A 7454-nucleotide genomic window follows, 5' to 3' on the forward strand; every position below is an offset into this window, starting at 1 on the left:
CTTCCCGACCGCAGTGGGGCAGGTCCGCCTGCCTCCGCGCGCCGCAGCCAGGCTCGCCAAGTTCGCGCAGTCAGGCCTGCGGCGGCCGCCTGTACCTCCGGGCGCGCGCACCGTGAACTCGGCCTCGGTTCAGCCCGGCCTCGGCCTCGCACCTGCCGGACCTTCACCCGAGGCTGCGGAGGTGGCCGTGGCTTGGGCGACAGTGCTGGGGCAAGAGCCAGCTAGACTTGAGTTTTACGGAAACGTAGACCATGTCATAAGAAATCATAATGTACCCAGAAGTCTTAAAGTTCCACGGACTAGAAAATGTGAAATACTCCTCCTCTTCTTGGAGAAATGGGAAAAAAAGTAGTTTTTAAGCTAAACGTAAAAGAAGTCTTGGGAAGTGTTTCCCAGAAGCTATGTGTTTGTTGCTGAACTCCTCTCACAATTTAGATGGGGGCTTGGTTTTGGAGGGTGATGCGGGGAGGGTGATCCAAACATAAAGGAATAGCCTTTCTTCTTAATTACTGATTTCAATAGCTGGATACCAGTCCTCTGAACTTTTAAATTTCTCTTTTAGGTATGTGGAAATAAGTAACTGTTGGTGTCTATGTTTTTATGCTCAAAAATATGCAACATGGTTGCAGTGGTCAAAATGAAACCAAGCAAAAAAATACAAGTGGTGTAATTAGAACCAGCTCCTAGCAAGTATATCCTCAAGCAACATCTGTACCCAGCTCCTTGAAGAAAACTGGGAGTATTAACAAAACGCCAGAAACATCTGGATTATCAGCCAGCAACAGATCGGCTTTAGGTACAGGGAGAGCAGAAGCTGAGAAGAATCTGGGGATGTTTTCTCTAACAGAATGTTAAGGAGAAAAATAAAACAGAGCTGTTTTCTGAGTTAAATAAAGCTGAGCTGTGAATCAAGTAGGAACACAACACAGGAATTAACTCTTTTTTTAAACATATATTTAGACATTTCAAATAGAATATTTAGGATTTGATTTAGACCAATAATAAATAACAATTTACTTTTGATTATTCTGGGAGCTATGTAATTATTTTTAGTACAGATGGAAAATGTGATCATATAGTAGCACTGTTGGCTGATAAGTAATAATGGACATTAATCCTATTTATTTATTTATTTATTTATTTATTTATTTATTTATTTATTTATAGACAGGGTCTTGCTCTATAGTTCAGCCTGGCCTTGAACTCACTATGTAGCCCAGGCTGGCCTGGAACTCATGGCAATCCTCTTGCCTCAGCCTCCTGAATGCTGGAACTACAGGCATGTGCCGCCACACCTGGCAAATTGTTAAAAATTGTTTCCTAGAACTTACTATGGTTTGTTGCTTATAGGAAATATAATGAGAAGTCAAATTGTACTTTTTAGGTATGGAACAGGTATATGTGCACACACCTATAATCCCACACAGTGCAGGCTAAGGCAGGAGGATTGCTGCAAGTTCAAGGCCAGCTTGTGCTATATAGTGAATAAGGCCAGTCTGGATACATAGTGAGACCCTGTCTCAACACCCCCCATAGGTGTACACGTGTTATAATGGTCATGAAATAAACTTCTTTTCATTGAATAACTGAGTAAATACAATATATAGTAATTTAGTAATATGGTAAAACATGGTTACAGATCTGAATTAAGATTCTTGTTGATGTTAAGCACTGAGAAAATTTTGATATATTACCCCTGCCTCATATGTAAATGAATATGAAAAACACAAAACCCAAAAATGAAAATGTCCAACCAAGTTTTGTTTTTCCATGAAGACTACTTTAGTTGCTTTTGCTGAAATATTAACATCTTTAGTTTTTAAAATTTTAATTTTGCTGTTGCTTATTCTGCCTCTTGTGCTAGTATATAAACCAGAACTGGCAGCACAGAGGCTATATAGGTTTTACTCAGAGTAAGTGAGCATTACCAAGCACCATCAATGACAATATCATATTTGTTGTTAGTTCACTGAGATAGGTTGAAGAGTTGTATGCCCTCAATAAAGTTATATTCTAACGTGTACAGGAAAGACTCAAAGTTAAGTACAGGACTCTATTACATTGATGGTAGTAGTTTCTCATGTCACATCACAGAGATGTGTCCCTCAGATGCTGAAAGACAGCCTTTACAGTTGGATATTGAGTACTAACAGTCTAGAACCTTTGTCTTCAGCAGTTCATGATCATATTAAAGGTCTTACAGAATATGATGTAGTCAAATTATTTTGTGTTTTTCTCTCTTTGACTCAGTGTGTACAGTTTCTAAATGACTGACTTTAGGAAATGTGTATGAGGTAACTTACAATGTACTAACCTGGTCTCAAACTCTTTCTCTTTACTGTATTTATAGATGAACAGAAGTAGGAAATAGACTGGCACCCTCAGGGGAATTTTGGCATTTTATTTATGACATTTAGCAGGATTTTTCTTTTCCTTTTATTTATTTATTTATTTATTTTGTCTTTTTGAGGCAAGGTCTTGCTATGCATTTCAGGCTGGCCTTGAGCTCACTTTGTATCCCAGGCTGGCCTTGAACTCTTGCAACAATCCTCCTGCCTCAGCCTCCCAAATGCTGAGATTACAGTCAGCATGTAGTGGTCCTAGGATTCAAACTTAGGTCTTAGAGCCTCAAATCTTATCCCTTTTCCATTATTTAATAAGAATCCATGATCAACCACTACAGTTAGCCATTACATCATTAGATTAGATTATGACTAATTAAATTTGGATCTAGCTCAGTAGTAACATTAGTCTTCTCATGAATTTCATTACAGGCAAGAAGTATTGCTTTAAAAAACATTGATTATCTCAAAGGATCAACATTAATACCATCAGTAATAAACCATGCTGGTAACTTGGCCTTGATATAATGTGGCCTTGATATGATGTGATGACAACACATCACCTTTGTAGTATTCTTCCTCAAAATCCATAAACTCTGTATAATTCCCCAGAAATATTAGGGAATCCCAAGCTGAGGGACATTCTGTAGACTTCCTGACTCTTCAGGGGTGTCAGTACTGAAAAGCTGTCACAAATTGGAAGACAGTTCAGACACACACTAAATGCGTTTTAGACTGGCCCTTGGAAAAGGGAAAGGATATTAGTGTAAAAATACAGTCACTAGAATTTAATTGCATTGTATTGTAGCAATGTTAATTTATTAGTTTTCATAGATTTACTGTGGTTTTTTTTTTTTTTTGAGACAAGGTCTCACTATGCAGTTCATGCTGGCCTTGAGCTCATTTTGTAGCCCAGGCTGGTCTTGAACTTGCAGTGATCCTCCTGCCTCAGCCTCCCAAGTGCTGGGATTACAGGTGTGCACCACCATGTTGTGCTGTACTATGGTTTTGTGAAATAGTAATATTAGAGGAAGAAGAATAAAATGTATATAGTAATATTCTATACTATCCTTTTAACTGTTGTATAAATCCAAAATGATTTCCATAAAAATTGAGTGAAATAATTTTTTTTTTGTACCAGGAATCAAACTCAGGGCCTTGTACTTGCCAGGCAGGCACTTGTGCCACTGAACTATATCCCTGGCCCGAGTGAAATTCTTTTTTTTTTGGTTTTGGTTTTTCTCCGGTACCGGGAAGCAAACTCATGACCTTGCACTTGCCAGGCAGGCGCTTTTGCCGCTGAGCTAAATCCCCAGCCCTACTTTCAACTAAGTCTTATTTATATTTGAAAGGAAGATGAAATAAAAATCCCCTTTAAAAGAGTAAAGTCAAAGAACATGACGAGTCTGTAAGATATATTTGAATTAGGCTGAGCTCCACAAATTATTACATTGGACCACTTATGAGAATGATTACATTAAAACTATTTTTCATGGCTCTTAGTAAGGATAAGGAATTTCTCTACATTTCTATTCTCTTGGTTTGTGACACTTCAGAGAAATTGTTCCAAGGAAGGCGTTCCACTGAAATGAAAAATGAAGTTTTTCACTTTAATATTTGGTTTTCTTTTCTTTTTGTATTGGATAGTTATTCTGGATCCTGGATATTCAACCATGAATAATTAGATTTAGGGAAGCAATAGTTTCTTTTATTTTTTAAAAGTTTCTTTAAGAACTATATAAATTTAGCAGCATGAAAAGGCAATAGTACAGTACAGAGAGGCTCTAGGACAGTGATGGCAAACCTTTTAGAGTTTTCACTGATATAAACAGTCTGTGGTGACACACATGCCATAGGTTCCCAACTACTGCTCTAGTGTACTAGAAAGAACATTGGTTTTGACTTAGCTTTGAGTTCTGGGTCTGTCACTTTGTTGTATAACCTGGGTGAATCCTTACTCTAAGAGTAGTGTTTTATTCTGTGAGGTGGTTGTGAAGATTAAATCAATGAGAAATAATATATAAAGGTACCTATACATATTAGACACTTAATAAAAATAATAGAGTCAAATTATTAACTACTGTACTCTGTAATGAAGACTTCGTATGTATGAACCATGGTGACTATAAGAGCACATGAGATGAAATGGTTTATAATATCTAGGAACTCAACCCTTGGGGAGAGATAAAACATGCAGATGAAACAATTACAGAAAAAAGTTACAGAATTTATCATATCATTAAATTGTGTTGTTAAAAATACCAAAAGCCACGCTAGAGAAATTTCTGTTGGCTTAAGAATTATGAAAGAGGTGGTTCCAAGAAAAGTATTTAGGAACTGGCATAATGAATAATAACAACTACTATGGCAGGAGGGTTTTAAGGGTTATGACCAGTTTTCACAACATTCAAAATCACTCTGTAATTTTTTTTTTTGGTGCTATTTTGGCTTTTAAAATTTCGAGACAGGGTCTTGCTCTGTAATTCAGGCTGGCCTTAAACACACTGTGTAGACCAGACTGACCTGGAACTCACCGCAATCCTCCCGAGTGCGGGGATTACAGGCGTGCGCCTCCTCACCTAGTTTAGTCCCATTTTAAAGACAAAGGAATAATGGTTTTGTAATGGTCAGTGTTAGATCTCAAACACAGGAATGCTGAAAATGCTAAATATGAAATATATGCTGGTTTTATAAAGATATTCTCTATTTTTCATGTTTTTTTTTTTTTTTTTTTTTTTTTGTACAGGAATTGAACTCAGAACCTTACACTTGCCAGCCAGGTGCTGTGCCACTGAGCTATATCCCTGGCTTTCATGCATTTTCATAATTGTCTCATTTATTACCTGAAATACTCCTGTCAGAAGCAGAAGTGAGAAAGACTTAAAGAGACTCACCCAAGTTCCTACAGGCAACCATTTGGGAAATCAGTACTAAAAATCATATGCATAATGTCTTAGGATATTCTTCCCCTCTTTCTGCAATATAACACTGGTTTAACTTCCAGATAGGGAGACGGGGGCGGGGGGAGGGGAGAAAGGGAACAGTGGAGAATTTGTGAATGCATTCTGAGATATCCACACAAGTTGTATAGAGAAAATCATCAACTTTTCAGGGCTGCATTAACCCTGGCCATATAACTAGAAACAATTATTTTCCTACTTTGTACTGAGGGTGACTCATGCCAATGAGGCAACCGAGTTGCCTCATTTACATTGTTAGTACTGTGTATCACCTCATGACTCATATTTGTGCTGACTTTTGGAATTTCTTCCTTTGGGATGGCAATTAAGACAGTGATGCATGTGACTAGAGATGGTTCTTTCCTTTATTTAGTTAATTCTGTAGTAAAACATTATCACATAAAGGTTATAGGCCATTTTTATTTAAGAAGACACACAGAATAGAGATATTTATGTATTTTGTGTATGTGTGTGCGGGGATCTCACTAAAGGCTTCATAAGTGCTTGGCAAGTGCTCCATCATTCAGCTACACCCCCAGGAAATCTAGCTTGCTTCTTTGTATTTAGGGAAACTGAATATTTTATTCAGATTTTCTTAGGCCTCAATTCTAAATAGTGATTTCATTAGTTTCTTTTTTAGCTATCCTGAATGAAATCAGCAATCTTACTTCACATGAAAGTGTAAATGCCCTATCACAGTCCAGACTATCTATCTATCTATCTATTTTGTTTAAAAAAAATTTTTTTTTGGTACCAGGAATTGAACTCAGGACCTCCTGCTTGCCAGGCAGGCACTGTGCCACTGAGCTATCTCCCCCATCCAGACTGATATTTTCTGAAGTCAAGGTTGAACATATTTCGCTGTTACCCTTCCTCTATCATAGATGGTAATTACAAAGGGTCACCTTATTGTTCATAATTTGTGGATATTTTTGGTACAGAGGCTGTCAATTTCTGACCCTAAGTTGAAACTTTCAGTAACTGTCAAGTATATTAATATAATTTCTTTATTCATAAAAGTATTTTAAAGACTGACTATATTCAAAACTGAACTCTGTTTTCCCCATTTATGACATAAAGTTTCTCCACTTGTTATTAATGATTTATTTATAGTGATATGGAGGATTGAACCCAGGGACTTTCCACTTGGCTGTATCTCCAGTCCTCTTCGTTATTATTTTTTAAAATTTTGAGAGTCTTGCTAAGTTCTCCAGGTGGGAACTGAAGTTGTGATTCTCCTCCTTCAATTTCCCAGAAGCATTTCCTCTACCACTTTTTTTTTTTTTTAATGTTGAGACAAGGTTTTACTGAATTGGCCAGGCTGGGCTCCAATTTGGTACCCTCCTGCCTTCGCCTCCCTATTAGCTGGGTCACCCTCTTTCAGGTCCAAATTCTCACATTTCTCCTTCGTGTGGACCGAGGGAGTCTGGTACCTGTTACTGAGTCTGAGAAGGATGCAGACGAAACGGCTTTGGGATTGGGTGTGATGATATGTAAGCGGGTTTTGACGGTGAGAGTCGTAGAGAGTTGTATTTCGGTGAAACTTAGAGAAAATGCACACTTACGACAGGCTGTTTGTGAGAAGGGTGGCGAGCGGGTGTTGAGCTGGTTTGAGACTGGATGTGTTTACGTGTGACTAACCACGTGAGACGCAGAAAGAGATCTCGGCCCCGCCAGCGGGAGGCGGCACCCTGCGGCCTCTGCTTCTACACGAACCGGAATAACCTGTTGCGAGACCTCAAACTCCCGCGGTTGCAGGTCGGCGTCCCCGCCGCGCGCACAGGAATCCGCCAGCGGTAGTCGCGCGCCCAGCGCTTGACAGGAGGGCAGTCACGTGGCAGCCGGAAAGCGCCGCTTTGCGACCTCGATGACAGGCAAAATGTGCGACAGCCCTGGCGCCGGCCAACCAGGGGCGGAGGCGGCAGCTAGGGAGGAAGCGGAGGAGGCGGAGGCGGCCGCCGGGTTCGCCCGCCTGCTCGTTCGCCGGGTTTCCCCGCCCCTGCCGGTCTCGCTGCTGCCGAAGGGAGCCGGGGGCGCGCTGTCGCAACCTGCTCTCATCTTGGCCCGCGGCAGTTGAGACCCGACCCGCCTGTACATCAGCCTGCCTGTCCGGGCGGCTGCGGCGTGGGCTCCCGGGCGCCTGAAGGTTACC

The sequence above is a fragment of the Chinchilla lanigera genome, unplaced genomic scaffold, assembly GCF_000276665.1.
Source record: "Chinchilla lanigera isolate Chin_1 unplaced genomic scaffold, ChiLan1.0 scaffold00063, whole genome shotgun sequence".
NCBI classification, from domain to species: Eukaryota; Metazoa; Chordata; class Mammalia; order Rodentia; family Chinchillidae; genus Chinchilla; species Chinchilla lanigera.